Source organism: Phyllobates terribilis, unplaced genomic scaffold (genome assembly GCF_046119375.1).
Source record: "Phyllobates terribilis strain yellow unplaced genomic scaffold, ASM4611937v1 Scaffold_17__1_contigs__length_24005725, whole genome shotgun sequence".
In the NCBI taxonomy this organism is placed as follows: domain Eukaryota; kingdom Metazoa; phylum Chordata; class Amphibia; order Anura; family Dendrobatidae; genus Phyllobates; species Phyllobates terribilis.
Genome location: NW_027362777.1, coordinates 22,021,358 through 22,046,733, shown reverse-complemented (window position 1 = coordinate 22,046,733; position 25,376 = coordinate 22,021,358). Strand labels below are relative to the sequence as shown.

Below are 25,376 nucleotides of genomic sequence, written 5' to 3'. Positions count from 1 at the left end.
CTATGGATGATACACCCCTAACTATCCAACTATCATATGGTAAAAATCTCATAGGTCCTGTATTTATTAGTATCTGCATGAAGAATGGAGCTAAGTGAGTATTTATTAAAGGGAATCCACTCCACCGACTACCCCACGGCCAGCAAGCATCAGAATCTTCACTGAATAAAAAGCAATTTCTCAGCAAACAGACCTCTAATATGAGGCATTCAGGTATGTATAGATTCACATTTCTATCACCTGTATGCCAATATTAGAGGTCAGATAAGTCCCAGGGGGTGATAGATTCCCTTTCATCAGTGTGGGGTAATCATAAAACCAGATATGTATCAAGGTACTGTAAGGTGGCTAATGGTCGCGTAGTTGATGGGAGGTATGTGTCACAGAGATGGCTGGTCTCTGTGATGTAACCCGGAGTGTTTCTCTAGGGCACATAAGCACTAAGAGGATTGTTTGGTGCACCTGGGAGCCGGGTTACGGTTAGGCTAGGAGATAATGGGCGGGTCCAGCTACCCCCCACATACCTCACCTCTGGGTGTGGTTAACAGCCTATAAAATGGAGGCTGTTGTTTGGCACATGGTCTGTGTGTTTGGAGGGAGAAGGCCTCCTGTGTACAGTCATGGCCAAAAGTATTGAGAATGAGACAAATAGTAATTTTTCCAAAGTTTACTGCTTCATTTTTTGTAATGGCAATTTGCATATACTCCTGAATGTCAAAGAGTGATCAGCTTAACAGCAATTACTGTACTTGCAAAGTCAATATTTGCCCAGAAAATGAACTTTAACCCCCAAAACACATTTCAACATCATTGCAGTCCTGCCTTAAAAGGTGCAGCTAACATCGTTTTAGTGATTGATCCATTAACACAGGTGTGGGTGTTGATGAGGACAGGGCTGGCGATCAATCAGTCATGATTAAGTAAGAATGACATCACTGGACGATCAATCAGTCATGATTAAGTAAGAATGACATCACTGGACGCTTTAAAAGGAGGCTGGTTCTTGGTATCATTGTTTCTCTTCAGTTAACCATGGTTATCTCTAAAGAAACACGTGCAGCCATCATTGCACTGCACAAAAATGGCCTAACAGGGAAGAGTATCACAGCTACAAAGATTGCACCTCAGTCAACAATCTATCGCATCATCAAGAACTTCAAGGAGAGAGCTTCCATTGTTGTCAAAAAGGCTCCAGGGCGCCAAAGAAAGACCAGCAAGCGCCAGGACCGTATCTTAAAACTGTTTCAGCTGCGGGATCGGACTACCAGCAGTGCCGAGCTTGCTCAGGAATGGCAGCAGGCTGGTGTGAGTGCTTCTGCAGGCACTGTGAGGCGGAGACTCTTTGAGCAAGGGCTGGTTTCAAGGAGGGCAGCAAAGAAGCCACTTCTCTCCAGAAAAAACATCAGGGACCGACTGATATTCTGCAAAAGGTACAGGGAGTGGACTGCTGAGGACTGGGGCAAAGTCATTTTCTCTGATGAATCCCCTTTTTGATTGTTTGGGACATCTGGAAAACAGCTTATTCGGAGAAGAAGAGGTGAGCGCTACCACCAGTCTTGTCTCATGCCAACTGTAAAGCATCCTGAAACCATTCATGTGTGGGGTTGCTTCTCAGCCAAGGGAATCGGCTCACTCACACTCTTGCCTAAAAACACAGCCATGAATAAAGAATGGTACCAGAATGTCCTCCAAGAGCAACTTCTCCCAACCGTCCAAGAGCAGTTTGGCGCCCAACACTGCCTTTTCCAGCATGATGGAGCACCTTGCCATAAAGCAAAGGTGATAACTAAATGGCTCATGGAACAAAACATAGAGATTTTGGGTCCATGGCCTGGAAACTCCCCAGATCTTAATCCCATTGAGAACTTGTGGTCAATCATCAAGAGACGGGTGGACAAACAAAAACCAACAAATTCTGGCAAAATGCAAGCATTGATTATGCAAGAATGGACTGCTATCAGTCAGGATTTGGTCCAAAAGTTGATTGAGAGCATGCCAGGGAGAATTACAGAGGTTTTGAAGAAGAAGGGGCAACACTGCAAATATTGACTTGCTGCATTAACTCATTCTAACTGTCAATATAACCTATTGGTACTCATAATATGATTGCAATTATATTTCGGTATGTGATATAAACATCAGACAAACACTAATAAAAACCAGAGGCCAGCAGATCATGTGAAAATATAATTTTGGTGTCATTCTCAAAACTTTTGGCCATGACTGTATGTTTATCTTCAGACCAAGCCAGGACACTGGACGCTACCCCAGCTTGTGTGGCACACAGGCCTGGCTGAGCAGAGACCTGCTAAGGACATTTACTTTGTTTGCCTGATCTAAAGGCTGTTTTCTTTTCTGTCTGGCTTCTGGGTTTATGAAGCAATAAACCCACATGAACTTTTAAAGGAACATGCTTCCTGTTTTCCTCCCGTCACACCCAAGTGAGTAAAACCTCCACAATTGGTGTTAGACTTGCGGGCAGCATTCCCAGCAGAGACGTGTGACTGCTACAGGGTGGACTGCATGCACTGGGTGAAGTCTGTCGCAAGCCAGCAAGCATCGCCAGACAAAATGGAGGACCTGCTGAAACACCTGGTCCAGTCGCAGCAGCATCAACAGGAGACCAACAGGCTGTAGTTACAGCAGATCCAGCAGCACTAGCAGGAACAACATCAGCAGATGCAGCTTCTGGCAACCGCCATCCAGGGCAGGATGAGCGCTCCAATCCCAGGTCCGACTGATGACTCCCATGTCCGGAAGGCGGTATGATCTGCTTTGCAGAAAATGACCCCGGGGGATGACGTTGAGACCTTCCTGACGGTGTTTCAAAGGGTCGCCGAGAGGGAGAAATTTCCACAAGAGCAGTGGGCAAAGGTACTGTCGCCATACTTGACTTGGAGAGCCCCAGAAGTACGCCTAGTAGGCGTACTATGATTTAGCTTTGCAGGACGCCCTATTTAGCTTTGCATAGTACGCCCAAAAGGCGTACTATGATTTAGCTTTGCAGGATGCCAAAGAGCATGGCAAGCTAAAAACTGAGACTCTCACACGCTTGGGGTTGACAATGACTATCAGGGCACAGCGGGTTTGTATCACCGGAACAAACCACCTCCATCCCAAATGTTTGACCTGCTACACCTGGTCCAGAAGTGGCTGCAGCCGGAGTCCTCAATGCCTGCACAGATGGTAGAGTGGGTAGTGATGGACCGGTTTGTGCACTCCCTGCTGAGACCCATACAGCTTTGGGTTGCCCAGGGTGATCCCGGAATGCGGATGAACTGGTCGGACTGATCGACAGATACCAGGGGGTTGAAGGTTCCTTGGAAAGGCTGCCCACTACATACTGGGGTTCCCAACAGAGGGGTGGAGGCCCAAAAGGTAGTGGCACTTCCAAGGTCCAAATGGACGAGGGAGGTGGTGCCCAAGGTCCATACAGGTGATGTTGGTTGCTGGAGGTGCCATGGCCCAGGCCATATAGCCGCCCGTTGTCCCCTGACCCTTGAGCCGATGGACGGCAGCAAAGGACAACGTTGTTCATATTATGCTTATCCAGCCAGCAGTGTGAACTGTCCACCCAGCGAGAGGCCACAAGCATGTCAAGTGAAGGTGAACAGATGGGAGGTAACGGCACTGCTAGACTCCGGGAGCCAGGTGACCCTTATGAGGGGCACGCTTCCTCTCCAAATTATCCCGGGGAAAAAAGTCAGCGTTCAGTGCATTCATGGTGATGCTAAAGACTACCCTATGGCCAGAGTGGACATTGAAACGGCCCAGGGTACAGAGTCCCATGAGGTCGGCGTCATTCAGGACTTGTTGCACCCTATTATTATAGGCTGGGACTTTTGCTTGTTTTGGGATCTGTGGGGAAAGGGTTTTGGGTTCGCTGGCTCAGATAAGAAAAAAATTAACCCTAATGAGGTATCACCACACCCAGAGTCAGACAGGCTTCCCCCTGAGTCTGCCATTCCGGAGTTAGGGGTGACAAGCGAAAATTTTGGGTCTGCCCAACATAGGGACCTAACTCTGAAAGAAGCCTTTATTAATGTCACTATTATAAATGGGGTTGCACAGGAGTCGGGGGCTGACACAAGGTTTCCCCATTTTATGATGAGTAAGGAGTTGTTGTACCGGGTCAAGAAAGTGAGGGAGGAGAGTGTGGAGCAGTTAATAGTGCCGGGCCCCTTTAGACGGAAGGTGTTGGACATGGCCCATTCACATGTCTTGGGGGGACATCTGGGAGTGGAAAAAACGCAGGAACGGATCGTGCAAAGGTTCTATTGGTGAACATTGGACATAATTTAAAAAAAAATCACAGTAAAAGATAATACCTTACCAACACCAGGTCAGATTGCCAATGCACTGCAGGATGCAGCAAGCCTCCATGATAAAGGCGGGGCCAGCACATGTGCAAAATACTGATGCAGACAGCCACTCACTAACCTATCAAATTCATGGAGGGGGTGGCTGTGTAGTATTATACATGCACACCGATGAAGTCTGCATAGGGCGGACGCCAGTCACACAGATATGTGTGATGCACAGTGCAAAAAAATGTGCAAAAAAGATGAAAAATAGTGTATAAGATAAATACACCACATGATAAATACCCCACCAGGCCTCTTTAGTGTTGGCTGGGTGAATTGGGGCATCTGTCTGGTGGGCTTGCATGTATATAGTGCTTGGCAGCCCATCTGATCTAATAGTATGGGTGTCATCAATAGGCTGCAAGCCAGACAATGTGCATCACACATATCTGTGTGACTGGCTCCCTATGCAGACTCCATCGGTGTGCATGTATAATACTACACAGCCACTCCCTCCATGAAATGGTAGGTTAGTGAGTGGCTGTCTGCATCAGTATTTTGCACATGGGCTGGCCCCGCCTTTATCATGGAGGCTTGCTGCATCCTGCAGTGCATTGGTAATCTGACCTGGTGTTGGTAATGTTATGATCTGCAACATGTATTAAGGAAAGATAGGGGAAAGCTGTCCCTACAGTAAGACTAAGCTGAATCCCTACGATGTAGCGGGCTGCCTGTTCCTAATGAACAGACCCGCCTTAGTCCTCGGCTAGTCTGAGCGAAGACCTATAAAATTAAGGGAGGGGTCCCTAAAAGAACTAAGGACTGGGACAAAAATGGGACACCTCCTACAAAGAAGTTGTTGCAGAACACAAAAAGACAAACTGACAAAAAGTACTAGAGGTCCCAGAGGACCAAGCGAACTAGACAGAGAAAGGCACAGAAGCACCTGGCTAGAGAGACAGTCAAACACTGAAGTCCAGCACAGCCACAAGGGCGGAGCTGGAATATAAAGGCAGATGGTCAAGTGACCGCAAAACACAAGATAGAAAAAGCAAACAGGAGGGTTCTAACAGTACTCCCTCTTTTATGAGGATCCTCCGGATCCTCCAGGCACAGGCCTATCCGGAAACCTCCTGTGGAAAGTTTTAACAAACCTAGGGGCAGAGACATCATCCGTCCTTACCCAGGAGTCGTCTTCGGGACCGAAACCCTTCCAGGAGACAAGATACTGTAATCTCCCTCTATGCCATCTAGAATTCAAGATACGAGAAATTTCATATTCGCAGTCCTCCACAACAGGAGGAGCTGTGACAGTGGCGTCCCTATCAGATACATCAGCCTTTTTCAACAAGGAAACATGAAACACAGGATTAATCTTCCAGGAAGTAGGGACATCCAACCTAACAGCAGACGGGTTAACAACCTGAAGCACTTAAAATGGACCCACAAACTTAGGGCTCAGTTTTTTTGAGGGAATCCTCAACCGCAGGTTCTTCAAGGACAACCAAACCATATCACCCACAGTAAACAAAACCTCCTTACGTTTCCTGTCAAAATACTTCTTGGACTTCTTGTTAGCCTCTTGAAGGTTGCAACGTACATTAGTCCAAACTCTCTCCAAATCACCGGAAAAATTCTCCTCCTCCGGCACCCCCGACCCCAATTTGGAGAACGAACCAAAAGACGGATGTCTCCCAGTACAACAAAATAAAAGGAGAACACCCAGCAGAGGAGGATGTATGATTGTTAAGAGCAAATTCTGCGAGAGGCAGAAACTCAGACCACACCTCTTGATTGTCAGCCACAAAACAATGCAAAAACTGTTCAACATCCTGGTTCTTTCTTTCAGTCTGTCCATTAGACTCAGGATGATAACCAGACAAAAATGACAAATGGACTCCCAACCTGTCACAAAAAGCACGCTAAAAGCGAGCCACAAACTGAGGTCCTCTATCAGAAACAATATCCGTGGGAACGCCATGGAGCTTGACAATCTCCTTAACAAACGCCTTAGCGAGTGTCTTGGCGCAGGGCAACTTAATGGATGGAAATAAATGACATCTTACTAAAACGGTCCACGACCACCCAGATGACAGTAAAACCCTTGGACACAGGAAGATCAGTAATAAAATCCATTGTGAGATGCGTCCAAGGCGCACTAGGAACCTCCAGAGGGCAAAGCAACCCCGCAGCAGGAGTATGTGAAGCCTTTTGACCTAGCACACACACAATACACTGACGCACCCACTTGATGACTTCCTTCTGCCATCCAGGCCACCAAAAACTGTGACTGATAAGTCTCTTAGTCTCTGAAATTCCTGGATGACCTGCCAACCGAGACTCATGACACTCCACAAATAAATCTCTCCTAAAGGCTCTAGGCACGAACAACCTCCCATGGGGAGTGTTAGATGAAGCATCATCTTGAGCTTTCAGAATCCCATTCTCCAAAATGGAGTCCAATGCCGCCACCACAACTCCTTTCTGTAAAATGCTCTCCTCCTCCTCTGCACTGACCGTAGGAGAGAAGCTGCGAGATAAAGCATTGGCTTTAATATTCTTAGTACCAGGGATAACAGAAAAATGAAAACGAGAAAAAAAAAGTGCCCACCTAGCTTGACGGGCATTCAAGCGCTTGGCAGCATCCAGATAGATCTAATTCTTATGATCTGTGAAAACCTGATTAGGAAATCTAGCGCCTTCCAAAAAATGACGCCAATGTTCAAACGCAAGTTTAATAGCAAGCAACTCCCAATTTCCAACATCATAATTCAGTTTGGTTTAAGAAATTTTTTTCGAAAAGAAGGCACAAGGATATACTCCACCCTTGTTCTCCTGAGACAAAACTGCTCCGACCCCCACCGATGAAGCATCGACCTCGACCAAAAAAGGCTTGGTCTCATCAGGCAGCATAAGGATAGGGGCAGAACTGAACCTCTCTTTGAGATACTCAAACGCTTCAATGGCCTCAGTAGTCCACTAGGCCGTATTGGCACCTTTCCTTGTGAGATCGGTTAGAGCTTTAACAATTACAGAAAAATTCTTAACGAATTTCCTGTAATAATTGGCAAAACCCAAAAATCTCTGTATAGATTTCAAACCAATAGGCCTAGGCCATTCCTGCACAGCCTGAACCATCTCAAAGCCCTCGCTGGAGACAATGTAGCCCAAAAAACTGATTTTCTGCACAGCGAACTCACATTTCTCCAGCTTAGCAAAGAGTGAATTATCACTCAATAACTGCAAAACTTCACGTACACTCTGCCAATAGGACTCTAGATCTGGTGAGTAAATCAAAATGTCATCCAAATACACAACCACATTCTTACCAATCAAAGGTCTCAGGATGTCATTAATAAGGTTATGAAAAAATGCAGGTGCATTGGTAAGACCAAAAGGCATCACTAGATTCTCAAAATGACCTACCGGAGTGTTAAAAGCAGTTTTCCAGTCATCACCCTCCTTCACTTGTAACAAATTGTATGCCCCCCGGAGATCAATTTTGGAGAACCACTTGGCCCCCACTAACTGGTTAAACAAGTCAGGAATTAACGGCAATGGGTAGGAATTGCGTACGGTAATCTTATTAATTTCACAAAAATACAGACATGGACGTAAACCGCCGTCCTTTTTTTTAACAAAGAAAAATCCAACTGCCACAGGCGACTTAGAAGGTCTAATGTGACCAGCAGCCAAGCTAGTCTGTATGTACTCCTCCAAGGCCTTTCTTTCAGGAATAGTCAGATTAACCCCTTTACGACATAGGGCGTATTAATACGTATCTGTTCCCTGGGCCTTATGGACCAGATACGTATTAATACGCCCTGGCGATTTCGCCCGCACACAAGCGGTGCGGGCGCGATCGCCGCCGGGTGTTAGCTGATTGTCACAGCTGACACCCGGTGCTATGTGCAGGGAGCGGTTCCGCACCGCTCCCGGCACATTAACCCCCGCAATGCTGCGATAGAAGTCGATCGCAGCATTGCGGTGGCTAAGGGGAGGTGATCGGTATACTCACCTCCTCTTCCGGCCTCCAGCGCTGTCTACCGCGGCTTCCAGGATGTTGCCATGACGATCCGATGTCATCATGACAACATCCGGGTCACCAGACAGCAGGAAGATTTTTTTGGACATGAGCAGAGCATTTCCAAACTATCTTCTCCCTGTCCAGCGCTGACAGCCTGCATGGCACAGGGATGGTGCTCCATTCCTGTGCCATGCAGGCGATCAGAGTAAAAAAAGTGAAAGTCCCATAGAGTGGGACAAACGAAAAAAGTAAAAAAACTGTCAAAGTGAAAAAAAAAAAAAAAAATTGTAAAAATATAAAAAAAATAATCCACCAAAAATAAAAATATAATGTACCCATCAATAAATATTATGAAAAAAAAACAAACAAACAATAAAAGTACACATATTTGGTATCGCTGTGTCCGGAATGACCTGACCTATAAAACTGTCCCACTAGTTAACCCCTTCAGTGAACACGGTAAAAAAATAAATAAGAAACTAAGCAAAAAACAATGCTTTATCACCATACCGCCAAACAAAAAATGGAATAACACGCGATAAAAAAGACGAATATAAATAAAATTGGTAACGCTGAAAACGTCATCTCGTCCCACAAAAAATAAGCCGCCATACAGCTCCATCAGCCGAAAAATAAAAAAGTTATAGCTCTCAGAATAAAGCGATGCTAAAAAATAATTTTTTCTATAAAATTGCTTTTATTATGTAAAAGTGCAAAACATAGAAAAACAATATAAATGTGGTACCGTTGTAAACGTACTGACCCGAAGAATAAAGCTGCCTTATCAATTTTACCACACGCAGAACAGAAAAAAAAAAAAAACAATTCCTGAATTGTTGGTTTTTGTTTATTCTGCCTCCCAAAAATCGGAATAGAATGCGATCAAAAAATGTCACGTGCCTGAAAATGGCACCAATATAAATGTCAACTCATCCCGCAAAAAACAAGCCATCACATGACTCTGTCTGCCAAAATCTGGAAAAATGATAGCTCTCAAAATATGGCGATGCAAAAACTAGATTTTACAAAAAATGCGTCTTTTAGTGTGTGACATCTGTCAATCATAAAAACCCGATATGATTCTGGTATCGCTGTAATCGCACCGACCCGAAGAATAAAGTCGTCTAATCACTTACACCGCACGAGGAACGGCGTAAAAAATAAACTCTCGGGTTAGGGTTGTGCTACGGTTAGGGTTGGCTAGGGTTAGGGCTGGGGTTAGGGTTGTGATGGGGTTGTGATTTTTTTCAAAAGTAAGAAAAAAAGATGAAGATATGGCGACTAGTGTTGAACCCGGAGGTACGACACAGAATTTGATAACATTATGTCATCATATTGAATAAGTTGTTATTAGTCTTGAGAGCAAGTGCTCGCTACTTGAGTTTGCATCGGGTGCTCTGGTATGCATGGAGTATCGTGGGTATTTGAGTGACATGCTCGAGTCTCCGCCCCATATGCTTCGCGGCCAAAAACACTTTGCGGGGATTGCCTGCCATGCACGAGCGATCCCCGCATGTTTTTTTTTGGGTGTCTAATAACCGTGAAACATGCGGGGCAGGGACTCGAGCATGTCACTCGAGCACATGCAGTACATGGTGCATACCTGAATACCCGATGCAAACTCAAGTAGCGAGCACTTGCGCTCAAGACTAATGACAACATATTCAATATGATGACCTAATGTTATCAAATTCTGTGTCGTACCTCTGGGTTCAAAATGTTCACTATACCCCTTGATAAAATCCTTGAGGGGTCTAGTTTCCAAAATGGGGTCACTTGTGGGGGGTTTCCACTGTTTAGGCACACAGGGGCTCTCCAAACGCAACATGGTGTCCGCTAACAATTTGAGCCGATTTTCCATTCAATTTGTTAGCGGACACCATGTCGCGTTTGGAGAGCCCCTGTGTGCCTAAACATTGGAGCTCCCCCACAAGTGACCCCATTTTGGAAACTAGACCCCCCCAAGGCACCTATCTAGATGCATAGTGAGCACTTGAAACCCCCAGGTGCTTCACAAATTGATTCGTAAAAATGAAAGAGTGAAAAAAAATATACTTTTTCATTTTTACGATCAATTTGTGAAGCACCTAGGGGTTCCAAGAGCTCACTATGAATCTAGATAGGTGCATTGGGGGGGTCTAGTTTCCAAAATGGGGTCACTTGTTGGGGAGCTCCAATGTTTAGGCACACAGGGGCTCTCCAAACGCAACATGGCGTCCGCTAATTATTCAAGCAAATTTTACAATCAAAAAGTCAAATGGCGCTCCTTCCCTTCCGAACCCTGCCGTGCGCCCAAACAGTGGTTTTTCCCCACATATGGGGTATCTGCGTGCCCAGGGGAAATTGCACAACATTTTTTTCTTGATACCCCTGTGAAAATAAAAAAAATTGGGTCTAAAGTAACATTTTTGTGAAAAAAGTTAAATGTTCATTTTTTTCTTCCACATTCCAAAAATTCCTGTGAAGCACCTGAAGGGTTAATAACGTTCTTGAATGTGGTTTTGAGCACCTTGAGGGGTGCAGTTTTTAGAATGGTGTCACTTTTGGGTATTTTCTGTCATAAAGACAGTTGGGGATAAAACGTGGACCAACTCACGGGATATACTCTTTGCGGAGGAGTTTCTCAGTGGAATCGCTTCAGGATAGCGTGTGACATAGTCCAGGATAACCAATATAAATTGATGCCCACAAGCAGATTCAACCAGGGGACTGACCAAGTCCATAGCAATTCTCTCGAACGGCACTTCAATAATGGGCAATGGCACGAGGGGACTTCAAAAGTGAGAGGTGGGGGCGGTTAACTGGCACGTAGTGCAAGACGTGCAAAACCTTAAATATTTCTCGGTGACATCTGCGCCAATAGAACCTATGTAAAAGATAATGCCTTACCAACACCAGGTGCAGCAAGCCTCCATGATAAAGGCGGGGCCAGCACATGTGCAAAATACTGATGCAGACAGCCACTCACTAACCTACCAATTCATGGAGGGGGTGGCTGTGTAGTATTATACATGCACATCGATGGAGTCTGCATAGGGCGCCGGTCACACAGATATGTGTGATGCACAGTTTCTGGCTTGCAGCTTGTTGATGACGCCCATACTGTTAGATCAGGCGGGCTGCCCAGCACTATATACGTGCACCCCCACAAGACAGACGCCCCAATTCACCCAGCCAACACTAAAGAGGCCTGGCTGCATCCTTCAAAAAATGTGAAAAAAAGATGAAAAATAGTGTAGAAGATAAATACACCACATGAGATATTGGTCGATATTTTGGCCAAAATACACAAGCTCGCAACCCAAACGTCAAGGGTCCTCATACTTGCGAGTCCTAACACTAAACATTAAAAATGGTGAACATTGGACATAATTTCAAAATACATCACAGTAAGGCTGTGTGCCCACTATGCGTTTTTTAAGTGTTTCCGCAGCAGCAATTCCGCTGCAGAAACGCTTAAAAAATTCTTGGTAGAAGGTCTGCCATATTCGCCAATGATAATCCCATGTGCTGTGCACATGCTGCGGAAATTTCCGCTGCGGATTATCATTGCAGAAAAATCCGCAGCACTACCAATTATTTTGCCAAAGCGCGGCATTTTCGCCGCCATTGACTTGCATTGGAACGCATGAAATCTGCATCATTGCATCTGCAGATGCGGAATCCATGCGTTTCAATGTGCGGATGGTACCCGGGTTTGGAGAAGAGGAGACTCTTCTCCGGACCCGGGAACCATAGAACCTGTAAAAAAAAAAAAAAAAGAATAAAATAAAAAATATACATTATACTTACCTTCTGATGGCCCCCGGTGTCCTTAGCGATGCATCTCGGCTTGCTGGCAACTCGCGAGGGTCTGAAAAGGACCTGCCATGACGTCAGTTAGTCATGTGACTGGTCACGCGACCCCTGACGTCGGTAGGTCCTTTAGTTTGTCGCAAGCTGCCGGCAAGCCAGGACGCATCGGATAAAGACACCGGGGGCCATCAGAAGGTAAGTATATATTTAATTTTTTTATTTTTTACCATTCTTTCGGTCACACTATATAATTCCATGCCGGTTGCATGGATTTATATAGTGTGACCAAGTTGTCAAGCACTTTCCACCTTGGATCTGACGAAGGGATATTGGCAGATCCCCATGGCACAGGTAGCCAAAGAAAAGACTGCTTTTTCTACGCCGGACGGATGCTTCCAGTATGCCCGGATGCTGTTTGGACTGCAGGGGGCCCCTGCAAAATTCCAGAGAGCTATGGATTGCATCAACATACCTGGACAATATTATTATCTTCAGTCCAGACTGGGAGAGTCATCTGCAAAAGGCTGTGTTTGATGCTCTGAGGAAGGTGGGGTTTTCAATAAACTCGGAGAAACGTGGCATGGGGAAATAAGAAGCCAAGTACTTCGGATATATAGTGGGTAGAGTCGAGATAAAACCCCAAATAACTAAAGTAGAAGCAATCCAAAATTGGCTGAGACCGGTGTCGAAAAAAGCAAGTCAGAGCCTTCCTGGGAATCGTGGGATACTACAGGAAATTCATCCCAAACTTCGCTATGATGGCCGCACCCCTGACTGACCTCCTTAAAGGGACAAAATCAGCCAAGGCCAAGTGGACTGCAGAGGCGGAAACGGCCTTTCAAGAGATGAAACTGGCTCTGTGTAGACAACCGGTCCTGGTTGCCCCGGACTTCAAGAAAGAGTTTATACTCCAGACAGATGTCTCAGATGTCGATTTAGGAGCAGTCCTTTCCCAGGAGATACACGGGGAGGAGCACCCTGTCCTCTACCCGAGTAGAAAGCTGTCCTCCTGCGAGAAAAATTATTCGGTCATAGAGAAGGCATGCTTGGCTAGGTTGAAAATTTAGATTATTATCCGACTATGCTCCACTCAGATGGATGAGGGAAAAAAAGTGAAAAAATGCCAGTCACCCTCGGGTTTTTAGCCCTACAGGACTCCTACTTCCCTGTAGAACATAGAGAAGGGAAGCTACATGGTAATGCTGATGCTCTCTCGAGAATCCCCTGTCTGGTAGTAAAAGGTGCCAAGCCCACGGCTTTAGGCAGAGGGAGGAGGTATGTAAGGTGGCTAATGGTCGCGTAGTTGAGGTATGTGTCACAGAGATGGCTGGTCTCTGTGATGTAACCCGGAGTGTTTCTCTAGGGCATATAAGCACTAAGAGGATCGTTTGGTGCACCTGGGAGCCGGGTTACGGGTAGCTAGGAGAGAATGGGCGTGTCCAGCTACCCACATACCTCACCTCTGGGTGTGGTTAACAGCCTATAAAATGGAGGCTGTTGTTTGGCACATGGTCTGTGTGTTTGGAGGTAGAAGGCTTACTGTGTATGTTTGTCTTCAGACCAAGCCAGGACACTGGACGCTACCCCACCTTGTGTGCCACACAGGCCTGGCTGAGCAGAGACCTGCTAAGGAAATTTACTTTGTTTGCCTGATCTATTTGCTTTTCTGTTTGGCTTCTGGGTTTATGAAGTAATAAACCCACATGAAATTTTAAACGAACATGCCTCCCGTTTTCCTCCCATTGTGCCCCAGTGAGTAAAACCCCTACAATATGTATAAAGGAAAGGGTATGGTACTCACAGAATGTTTCAATAATCCGCCTCAATGCATTTTCCCAACAGGTTCATTAGGAGGCTTGATAGAGAGATGATAATTCATGATGTTCAGCATAGTGTGCCTAACAGCCAGCTGTCCATGTTTAAATATCCCACTTCATCCAAAACCCCTCCCAGACTAGGAGGCCCATTCCCATTCCTAGAGGTGAATTGTCACAGGATATACAGAATAGAGTCTGTCTACAATAATATACTGCGCCTATGCTACTTCTCATGAGGTAGAGGTTCGATAATGTCCATCACCTAGTGTGCATGTCCGGAAGTGACGTGATTTATGCTGAAACACCAGATAAACTGATTGCCCAAAACAATAGTGACAGTGCTCAAATGACATGGGGACAGCATGGGGATCGCCCCAGGAAGCATTTCTGACCCCCAGGTCACTGCTGTCAACAACGTGATCAGAGGTATTAAGCCACTTTTACGGGCTCACAATAAAACGTTCAAAAACGAAACAAACTGCTTTCCTGTGAAATATGTTAAGGAACATCCTTTCCAGGGTAAAGACTTGTGTAGAAGGTAAAAACCAAAAACAAAAATACTCCTCCACACCTTGGGCTATGTTTACAAGTAGCATTTTTTATGCATTTTTGCACTTTTGTATTGCTTTCAACCGTGACAAATGCATTCACCAGGAAATGTAATTTTAACATTTTACAACCTTATCTGGCCATGTGCTGTGTGACACATGCATACAGTGCTGAAAAGACATGGGAACAGCATGGGGAAGACCCCTGGAAGCATATGACACCCAGGTCACTGCCTAAAAATGTGCCCATCAGAAGTGATCCTTGCCGCATCAGAAGATGCAGACTTGCAACTATCCCTGTGCAAGTCCTTGTCCCAGGGCAGTGTTCAATTGTACCCTCCTCCATTCCTTGCAATGCAAGCGCAAATATGCAGCCTGCCACCCACCCACCCCCAGGCTGCAATACCATACTGCTTGCTTGCTTGCACTTGAAATTGGGCCTTTTAGGCATGTGGAGGCGGAATCTGGCCACTACGTCATGGCTGCGTTGGCGGCCTGTTATCCATACTCAGTCCCCAGCCGCCCGGTGGCCAGGTGGCCACGCTTGGTCTCCAGCCACCAGGGGGCGGCCGGTGTCCATACTCGGTCTCCAGCCACCCCGCGGCCGGGTGCCCACACACGGTCCCCAGCTGTCTGGGGGCAGCCGGGTGACCATAAACGGTCTCCAGCCACCCCTATTTGTCCCGGTGCGCCTTATACACAAGCGCGTATACCAAAACATTACCTGTGCCCTCCCCAGTGCATTTAATGGGAAGGACAGCCTAACCACAAACACATGTACAAGTGAATGTGGCCAGGGATGGTCCATCTCACTGACGCCTTCACACTGGGTTAATATTGTGGAAGCCGGGACACAGTTGGACACTGGGATGCAACACGTCCTCCCGACATAGAGGATTGCGTGTCCTGGGTCAATCAGGCTTCAACACAAAGTTCAGAAGGTAGACAGCAGCAGTGGTCGGCCTCCTACACAACGAGTAAATTATTCATGATCATGAGGTCATCCATCTCCTTAGCTTTCTGTTCCTTGGAATGCAAGCTCATGTATGTAGTAGCGGCTAGGCCTGAGGTGGTCAGCGTTTTGGCGCATATCCTACCTCCTCCGAGGATTGCTGGATGTTTTCCTGCTACTATCCCAGTTCTATGAAGTTAAAACAAAGCTTCAGGTGATGAATGATGGATGAAGTGGTGGCAAAGGAAAAAGAGCAGGAGGAACAGGGACCATTCACATCAATATTAGGCCAGTCAACCACACGTCTTTTAGGATATGTTTCTGTACCAAAAGGAGTACACAGCTACACAGTTATAGGGCATACAGTGAGTGCAATGCCTACCAAATATTTGGAGGCACTCCGATGCCCCTAGGAAGTGACATGGAGGTCAGAGGGCCTTAACTAAACCGTTTTTTCCATTTACAGCAACTGGGTCTCCTGTACACAGTTGGCCTAAGCAGTGAATGGAAGGCTTTCCAAAAATTATGAGGAACTGCAATGCCCCTTGGAACAGACGTGGATTACAGCGTACTAAAAACCTTCTACCCATTATTGGGGAGTGGGTCTCCCTTAGTGTTCGCCTATGCATTGAAAAGCAAAAGCTGACTAAAATTAGGAGGAAATGCAATGCCCGTTGGAAGAGTCGAGGAGGTTAGAGGTAATTAAAAACAACATTTCAATGCCCCTTGGAAGAGCTGTGGAGTTCAGAGTGGTTTAACAAGACGGTTTTAATGCCCCTTGGAAGAGAGGTGGAGGTCACAGTAGCTTAACAAGACGGTTTTAATGCCCTTTGGATGGAAGAGACGTGGAGGTCACAGTAGCTTAACAAGACTGTTTTAATGCCCCTTGGAAGAGACGTGGAGTCCAGAGTGGTTTAACGAGACGGTTTTAATGCACCTTGGAAGGGTGGTGGAGATCCCAGTGGAATAAAAAGACAATATCAATGCCCCTTGGAAGAGACGTGGAGGTCACAGTAGCTTAACAAGACGGTTTTAATGCCCCTTGGAAGAGACGTGGAGGTCACAGTAGCTTAACAAGACGGTTTTATTGCCCCTTACAAGAGCCGTGCAGTGCAGCATATTAAAAACATTATTTCCATTATTGGGGAATGGGTCTCCCATAGTCTTTGCCTATGCCTTCCAAGCAAAAGCTGCCAAAAATTAGGACGGAGGATCTTGCAATGCCCCGTACAAGAGCCATGCAGTACAGCATATTAAAAACATTATTCCCATTATTGGGGAGTGGGACTCCCATAGTCTTTGCCTATGCCTTCCAAGCAAAAGCTGCCAAAAATTAGGACGGAGGATCTTGCAGTGCCCCGTACAAGAGCCATGGAGTACAGCATATTAAAAACATTATTCCCATTATTGGGGAGTGGGTCTCCCATAGTCTTTGCCTATGCCTTCCAAGCAAAAGCTGCCAAAGATTAGGACGGAGGAACTTGCAATACCCCGTACAAGAGCCATGCAGTACAGCATCTTAAAAACATTATTCCCATTATTGGGGAGTGGGTCTCCCATAGTCTTTGCCCATGCCTTCCAAGCAAAAGCTGCCAAAAATTAGGACAGAGGAACTTGCAATGCTGGCAACACGGACCACGGTTACCCAGGTGGTATAGTGGTGGTGGAGGCTGGGGATAAGGAGAAGAGCAAAAAACAGCCAAAATGAGGAAGCGTATACCCATGTGCGGGTGTGAAGCGGTGCATGGGAATACACCTCCCGAAACAAAAAAGTGGATTTGACTTTATGTTTCTCTGCTGTCATTTGGTGGTGATGAGAAGTCTGGCCCAATCCAGCCCTTGTTCACTTTGATAAGGGTCAGCTTTTCAGCATTGTCAGTTGACAGGCGAGTGCTCTTATCAGTTATAATTCCCCCAGCGGCACTAAAAACACGCTCCGATAACACGCTAGCGGCAGGGTAGGCCAGGACTTCCAAGGCGTACAGAGCGAGTTCATTCCAAGTGTCCAGCTTGGATACCCAATAATTAAAAGGCACAGAGGAATCACGGAGGACGCTGGTACGGTCGGCAAGGTACTCGCTCACCATCTTTTGAAACTTTCCACTCCTTGTGAGAGTACCCCGTGCCTCAGGGCCTGCAAGTTGGGCTGGTCTCAGAAAACTGTCCCAGAACGTTGACAGTGTTCCCCAGCCTCTGCTGAATTGGAGTTGCGCCTCTCTCGCCTGTACGCCTTGGTTGGGCAACGAACTGTGACCTCTGCCGCTAGCGTGTTCAGATGGGAATTTTTTTTAACAGTTCTGCAGCAAGGGCCTTCTGGTACTGCCCCCTTTTTTTAGACCTCTCCACCTCAGGAATAAGAGAGTGAAAGTTCTCCTTGTAGCAGGGGTCTAAAAGTGTCACCAACCAGTAATGACTGTCACCCAACATACTGACAACGTGAAGGTCACGGTTAAGGCAGCGTAACAAAGTCAGTCATGTGTGCCAGACTGGTAACGGGCAAGACTTCCGTGTCCTCACCAAGATGACGACTGACCATGCTCTCCTCCTCCCCCCTGTCCTCATGCCACCCACGCTGAACCGACAGTATGACAGTTGTACAGGTACTACCATCTACACCGCATGATACCAGCTCCTGTTCTTCCTCCTCCTCTCCCTCATTGTCCCCCAATGCACGTTGGGATGAGATGAGGCTGGGCTGTGTGTAATCGACTGCTATGGCTTCTTGATCCATCTCATCATACTCTGGCTGCATTGCCTCCTCTTTAATTCTCTGCAGAGAGCGTTGCAAAAGACAGACAAGTGGGATGCTGACGCTAATGATGGCGTCATCGCCACTCACCATATTGGTGGACTCCACAAAGTTTGTCAGGATGGTACATATGTCAGACATCCAGGTCCACTCCTGAGGTCTTATGTGTGGAGTCTGACCTGAATATCGACGGCCTTGTTGCAGCTGGTACTCCACAACTGCTCTCTTCTGCCCACAAATCCTTTGCAAAATGTGGAGGGAAAAGTTCCAATGTGTGGGGACATCACACACCAGTCGGTGTGCTGGAAGTTGCAAACGCTGCTGCAACACAGCAAGGGCGGCGGAAGCTGTAGCCGACTTCCAAAAATGAGCTGACAGGCGGCGTACTTTGACGAGCAGATCTGGCAACTCGGGGTACGATTTAAGAAACCGCTGAACCACGATGTTAAGCACATGAGCCAGGCATGGTACGTGTGTGATCTCGCCTTGCCTCAGAGCCGCCACCAGGTTACGGCCATTGTCACACACAACCATGCCTGGATGTAGGTTCAGCGGTCTCAGCCACAGATCTGCCTGCTCTTTCACAGGTGTCCACAACTCACAAGCAGTGTGAGGTTTATCACCTAAGCTTATGAGTTTCAGCACAACCTGTTGCCGCTTGGCTGAGGCAGTACTGCAGTGCTTCCAGCTTGTAACTGATGTGGTGATATCTGAGATTGAGGCTGAAGATGAGGAGGAGGATGATGAGCAGGAGCTGTACACTGTGGGGGCAACTCTGACTGACATAGGGCCCGCAATCCTCGGTGTGGGGAGGATGTGTTCCGTCCCAAGGTCCGACTGGGTCCCGACTTCCACTATGTTTACCCAGTGTGCCGTCAGGGAGATGTACCATCCCTGGCCACAAGCACTTGTCCATGTGTCCGTTGTCAGGTGGACTCTCCCAGTAACTGCGTTGTTGAGGGAACGGCAGATGTTTTGAGACACGTGCTTGTGTAGTGCGGGGATGGCACACCGGGCAAAATAGTGTCGGCTGGGGACCGAGTACCGAGGGACGGCCACCGCCATGAGGTTGCGGAAGGATTCCGTCTCCACCAGCCTAAAAGGCAGCGTTTCCAATGCAAGCAGTCGTGAAATGTGCGAATTTAGGACTGTGGCCTGTGGGGCATTGGCTGCGAACTTGCGCTTTCGTTCAAAGGTCTGGGATATGGACAATTGAACGCTGCGGTGGGACGTGAACGTTGATGCTGTTTCTTGAGAAACTGCCATAACAAGTGAAGACTGAGAGGAGGGGGCAGTATGGACAGGGGATTGCCTTGCACGCTCAACAGGGGGTTCTCTTACACGCACAACAGCGGAATAAGCAGTGGTGACACCCGCTGGCACTGGTCGTGGACCCTGGGGTTCGCCCCACAAAGTCGGGTGCTTTGCTGATATGTGCCTGATCATGCTGGTGGTGGTCAGGCTGGTAGTTTTGTCACCCCTGCTGATGCTGACCTGGCAGGTGGTACAAATGGCCTTTTTGGGGTTATCAGCAGAGTCTTTAAAAAAATTCCAGACTCTGGAAGACCTACCGGTTGTACTGGCAACGGCCCTCGTGTTGGTGTTACGGGGAACGGTTGCCCGCCTTCTGTGTGCGGCCACCACACTGCTTCTTCCTGCCTGTTTGGGTACTCTGCCTCCCTCGCCCTGTGTGCTGCTGGCCTCGCTCTGCGTGTCCTCCTGCCACGTTGGGTCAGTTACTAGATCATCCACCACCTCCCTCCTCTTCCACTTCCGGACCACGGTCCTCCTCCTCCTCACTTCGTGGCAATTGTGTCTAGTCATCGTCCACCTCTTGTGACAAATTGCCAGCGTCGCCTTCCTGTGGCCGTGGCTGTTCAAATATTTGGCCATCGCTATATGGGATCTCCTCTTCCACCACTTCAAGCGGAGCAGGCGAGGGGCCCAGATATGCAAATGGACCAGTGAACTGCTCTTCAGAGTGTCCAACTGTGGGATCAGTTGCTGTCTGACGACACTCGGCGTGGTGGGAGGAAGTAGCATCAGGGTGAGGAGGAGAATGCGGTCGAGACTCACGGCTACTAAGACTTGACCGTGTGGAAGACAGACCGGAGGTGGTGGTGCCCAGGTGACTGGAAGTATTATCTGCTATCCAATTAATAACCTGTTCACACTGATCAGTTCGCAATAGTGGTGCTGTTGTGTGCTTCCCTAGTAATTCGGTCAAGAACTGGGAGCGAGAAGATGTGGCTGTTGATTGTGGCACATTTTCACCTTGGCCACGGCCCCGTCCTCTGCACGCACCATCACCAGAACGTCCAGTTCCACGTCTCTTGCCACGCGCCTTGCCCTTTGTAAATGAAGTAAAATAGCTTACGCTAGCACTATCAATGGCAAAAGGGTAACAAAAAGGAGATTTGAACCGTGGAAGAGGAAAACCACAGTTCTAGTTATCTGGCCTACACCAGAATCTTTTAAACAGATACATTTGTGTCTGAACAGTCAGCGAGACACTCAAAATGTTTTTTTTTTTATGCAAAAAGGTGGATTACACCCAGATTTGAACCGTGGAACAGGAAAAACACAGTTCTAGTTATCTGGCCTACACCAGAATCTTTTAAACAGATATATTTGTGTCTGAACAGTCAGCGAGACACCCAAAATGATTTTTTTTATGGAAAAAGGTGGATTACACCCAGATTTGAAACATGGAAGAGGAATAACATAATTCGGCTGTATGCCCACGATGCGTTTTTTAAGCGTTTCCGCAGCGGCAAAAACGCTGCAGAAACGCTTAAACGCATGGTAGAAGGCCTGCAATGTTCCCCAATGATAATCCGCATGTGCTGTGCACATGCTGCGCAAATTTTCGCTGCGGATTATCTTTGTGGAAAAAAACGCAGCACTACCAATTATTTTGCGGAAGTGCTGCGTTTTCGCCGCCATTGACTTGCATTAGAACGCATGCATTCCGCTTCACTAGATAAGGACATGCGGAATACACGCTTTCTAATGTGCGGATGGTACCCAAGTCTAGAGGAGAGGACTCTCCTCCAGACCCGGGTACCATAGAACCTGTAAAAAAAAATAAAATAAACAATAAATATTATATTCACCTTCTGACGGCCCCGGCTGCACTCCTCCTCTCATGCCGGCAGATCGCGATGAACTGAAGGACCTGCGCTGACATCATAGTCATGTGACGGGTCACGCGACGCTGATGTCGGCAGGTCCTTCAGTGTACCGCTGCCAGCAGTCAGGACGGAGCGAAGCAAGACTACGGGGGCCATCAGAGGGTAAGTATATATTTATTTTTTTCTTTTTTACCATTCTTTACGGTCACACTATATAAATCCATGCCGTTTGCATGGATTTATACAGTGTGACCAAGATGACAAGCACTTTCCAAGTGATGCTAAAATCGCTTGGAAAGTGCTTGTCAACCCGCATGCGGAAATGCAAGTGAAGAACGCTTCACTTCCGAATGTTCCTGGCAGGAAAACGCATGTACAATCCGCATGCGTTTTCCGGAAGATGCAGAAACGCTCAGGAAAAAATCCTGAGTATTTCTGCATCGTGGGCACATAGCCTTCTAGTCATCTGGCCTACACCAGACTCTTTTAAACAAATATATTTGTGTCTGAACACTCACAGACACACCCAATTTTTTTTTGGGGGGGAGGGTGGGGGGAATACCAAAAGGTTAATAAGACGGGTATTTGTACAGTCTGACTGAGGGAAAAAAAACAACAGGATTTAGATTAAAAAAAAAGGATTTTTCCTGGCCCCTGAGACCTGGGGATAAGTCGAGCAATTTGACCAGCAGCAGCACACAGGACTGTAATGCAGTGTTTGTTGGTATAACCACTGTGTCTCCTATACAGCCTGCCTGCCTGCCTGGTATCTGGGATGGATATTAGTCCTGAGAAGGACTGTTTGTTTGATTTGGCAGGCTTTAGAGACCCTACACTAGTGAGATGCTCGGGCGAGTACCGAGCAGTGTCGAGCATGCTCGCTCAACACTAGTCTGTGTTCATACAAAACAGGCATAGGAAATTTGCCCATTCAGTCCCTTAGGGGCTAGTGAATCCAGTCTGGAAATCCACTCACTTTTTGAGGATACATCTATTGAGATCACCACCTCACACATTGGGTTTAACCACCTCAATGATGCAAAAGGAGATGTCTCTTGTTTCACCTCAATGTGCACTGTTCATGTGTCTCACTAATGGGGTGTCCCGATGTCACGCCAGGTGTGAGTGCAACACAGAGGGGAAAGGGAGCCCAGACACTAGGGAAAAGGGGGAAGAGGTGACCTCCTAATCCGGACTAGCATCACCCTGTCTCCCCCTAACGTCGCTATACAGCCTCCGCAGCTGTCGCCCATCACGTGCCTCGCCCAACTATCCCTGGCGTAAGGCTATAGCTGGGGGTGGAAGGAGATGAACACTAGTCAACCTCCGCTGGCACTCAAAAAACAAAGGGGGAAGACAACACAGGGGAATTACAACTTCGCTTTAGAAGAAACTTCAAACAGGGCACACGGCCTCAAGACTCTAAAGAGGACGTGATGCTGCTTCAGCCAAGTTCCAAGTAGAAAAGAGTATACCCGGCGACGCCAACCTAGACACACCAGGTATATATACACCCAGACTAAAGGGAGGTAGAATCTGGGTCCTAAACACAGCCTCCCATCTAGGCAGCTGTCTGCATTGCCAAACGTGGAGATCTCCTGCAAACCTCTGCAGGGCGACTGTATGTCACCTCAGCAGCACTCCACCCCCATGCCGCAGGTGGTTTTAATTGCATCAGGATCTTACTTTCCCACACATAAGCAGACGGATGTCCCTTAGAGAGGTATTCACATTGTTAGGTCCTGACATCGAGAAACGCCTTATCGCGGCTGTCAGGTACACATGAATTGGCCAATTTATACGCTAAGATTTCTCATTTATTTCTATATTCTACAGCAGCAATGCTATTCATATTTCATACTTCATATTCACACGCGCAAAAAATTTTTCTAAAAAAATTTTCAAATAATTTTCATTACATTTTCTACAGCAGTAATGCTATTAATATTTCATACTTTATATTCACATACTCAGCGTTAGAGTGCTACTTTGTTTTTTCATTGTATGTCACCTCTGACACACCCGTGACAGTACCCCCCCCGCCCCATGACTGGCCTCCAGACACTCAGGACTGGGTTTCTCAGGAAAAGAGGTGTGAAAAGAGCGAACCAATCTGGGAGCGTTCACCTCCGACGCTGAAACCCACGTATTGTAGAGAATGACGATGAAGACGAGACTCTACTATTCTCGAACTCTAAATTACCATCAACCATTACTGGGGGTGGTGGTAGAGGTGAGGTCTCAAGAGGTTCTACGTACCTTTTGAGTAAGGACCTGTGGAACACATTGTGAACTTTAAGGGCCCGAGGAAATTCAAGATGAAATGTTGCTGGGTTAATGGCGGCGGTAATTTTGTAGGGACCAATAAACCTAGGTCCCAGCTTCCAAGAAGGAACTTTCAATCTTATATTCTTGGTAGACAACCACACAAACTCATTCACATTGAGGTCCAGACCTGGCAAGTGTTTTCGGTCAGCCATACGTTTATACCTGTCACCCATGGTCTTCAAATTACACAGAACACCCTGCCACACCGAGGAGAGCGACAAAGCAAACAGTTCCTCTTCAGGAAATCCAGAAGCTCCTCCCCCACTGAAAGTACCAAACTGTGAATGATAACCGTATGCACCGAAAAACGGTGATGGCAAATTCTGTCAGCGGTAAGTAGGATGCCCAATCCTCCTGATTTTCGGAGACAAAACACCTGAGGCATGTCTCCAAGTTCTGATTGACCCACTCTGTATGCCCAAAAACACACAAAGAAAAAACCCAAAGTGTCAATCTTGCGTCGTTTTTTTTTTTTTCCACAAAACGTGCTGGGCGCATCATACATACTGCATAAGGGGCATAATGGGGACATTACACTGTGTGGGGGCATCATACATCCTGCATAAGGGGCATAATGGGGGCATTACACTTTGTGGGGGCATCATACATCCTGCATAAGGGGCATAATGGGGGCATTACACTGTAGGGGGATCATACATCCTGCATAAGGGGCATAATGGGGGTATTACACTGTGGGGAGCATCATACATCGTGCATAAGGGGCATAATGGGGGCATTACACTGTAGGGGGATCATACATCCTGCATAAGGAGCATAATGGGGGCATTACACTGTGTGGGGGCAGCATACATACTGCATAAGGGGCATAATAGGGGTATTACACTGTGGGGGGCATCATACATCCTGCATAAGGGGCATAATGGGGGCATCATACATCCTGCATAAGGGGCATAATGGGGGCATTACACTGTGTGGGGGGCATCATACATCCTGCATAAGGGGTATAATGGGGGCATTACACTGTGTGAGGACATCATACATCCTGCATAAGGGGCATAATGGGGGCATTACACTGTGTGGGGGCATCATACATCCTGCATAAGGGGCATAATGGGGGCATTACACTGTGTGGGGGCATCATACATCCTGCATAAGGGGCATAATGGAGGCATTACACTGTGTGGGGGCATCATACATCCTGCATAAGGGGCATAATGGAGGCATTACACTGTGTGGGGGCATCATACATCCTGCATAAGGGGCATAATAGGGGTATTACACTGTGGGGGGCATCATACATCCTGCATAAGGGGCATAATGGGGGCATTACACTGTAGGGGGATCATACATCCTGCATAAGGGGCATAATGGGGGTATTACACTGTGGGGAGCATCATACATCGTGCATAAGGGGCATTACACTGTAGGGGGATCATACATCCTGTATAAGGGGCATAATGGGGGCATCATACATCCTGTATAAGGGGCATAATGGGGGCATTACACTGTGTGGGGGCAGCATACATCCTGCATAAGGGGCATAATGGGGGCATTACACTGTGTGGGGGCATCATACATCCTGCATAAGGGGCATAATGGGGGCATTACACTGTGTGGGGGCATCATACATCCTGCATAAGGGGCATAATGGGGGCATTACACTGTGTGGGGGCATCATACATCCTGCATAAGGGGCATAATGGGGGCATTACACTGTGGGGGGCATCATACATCCTGCATAAGGAGCATAATGGGGGCATT

At 47.1% G+C, this 25,376-nt stretch overlaps 1 protein-coding gene across 1 annotated transcript in view; it reads right to left on the bottom strand.

The window, feature by feature from the left end:
• The window catches only part of LOC141176149 (uncharacterized), a 43,378-nt gene that overhangs the window by 16,227 nt on the left and 1,775 nt on the right, over positions 1 to 25,376 (bottom strand). The gene's annotated exons all lie outside the window — the stretch shown is intronic.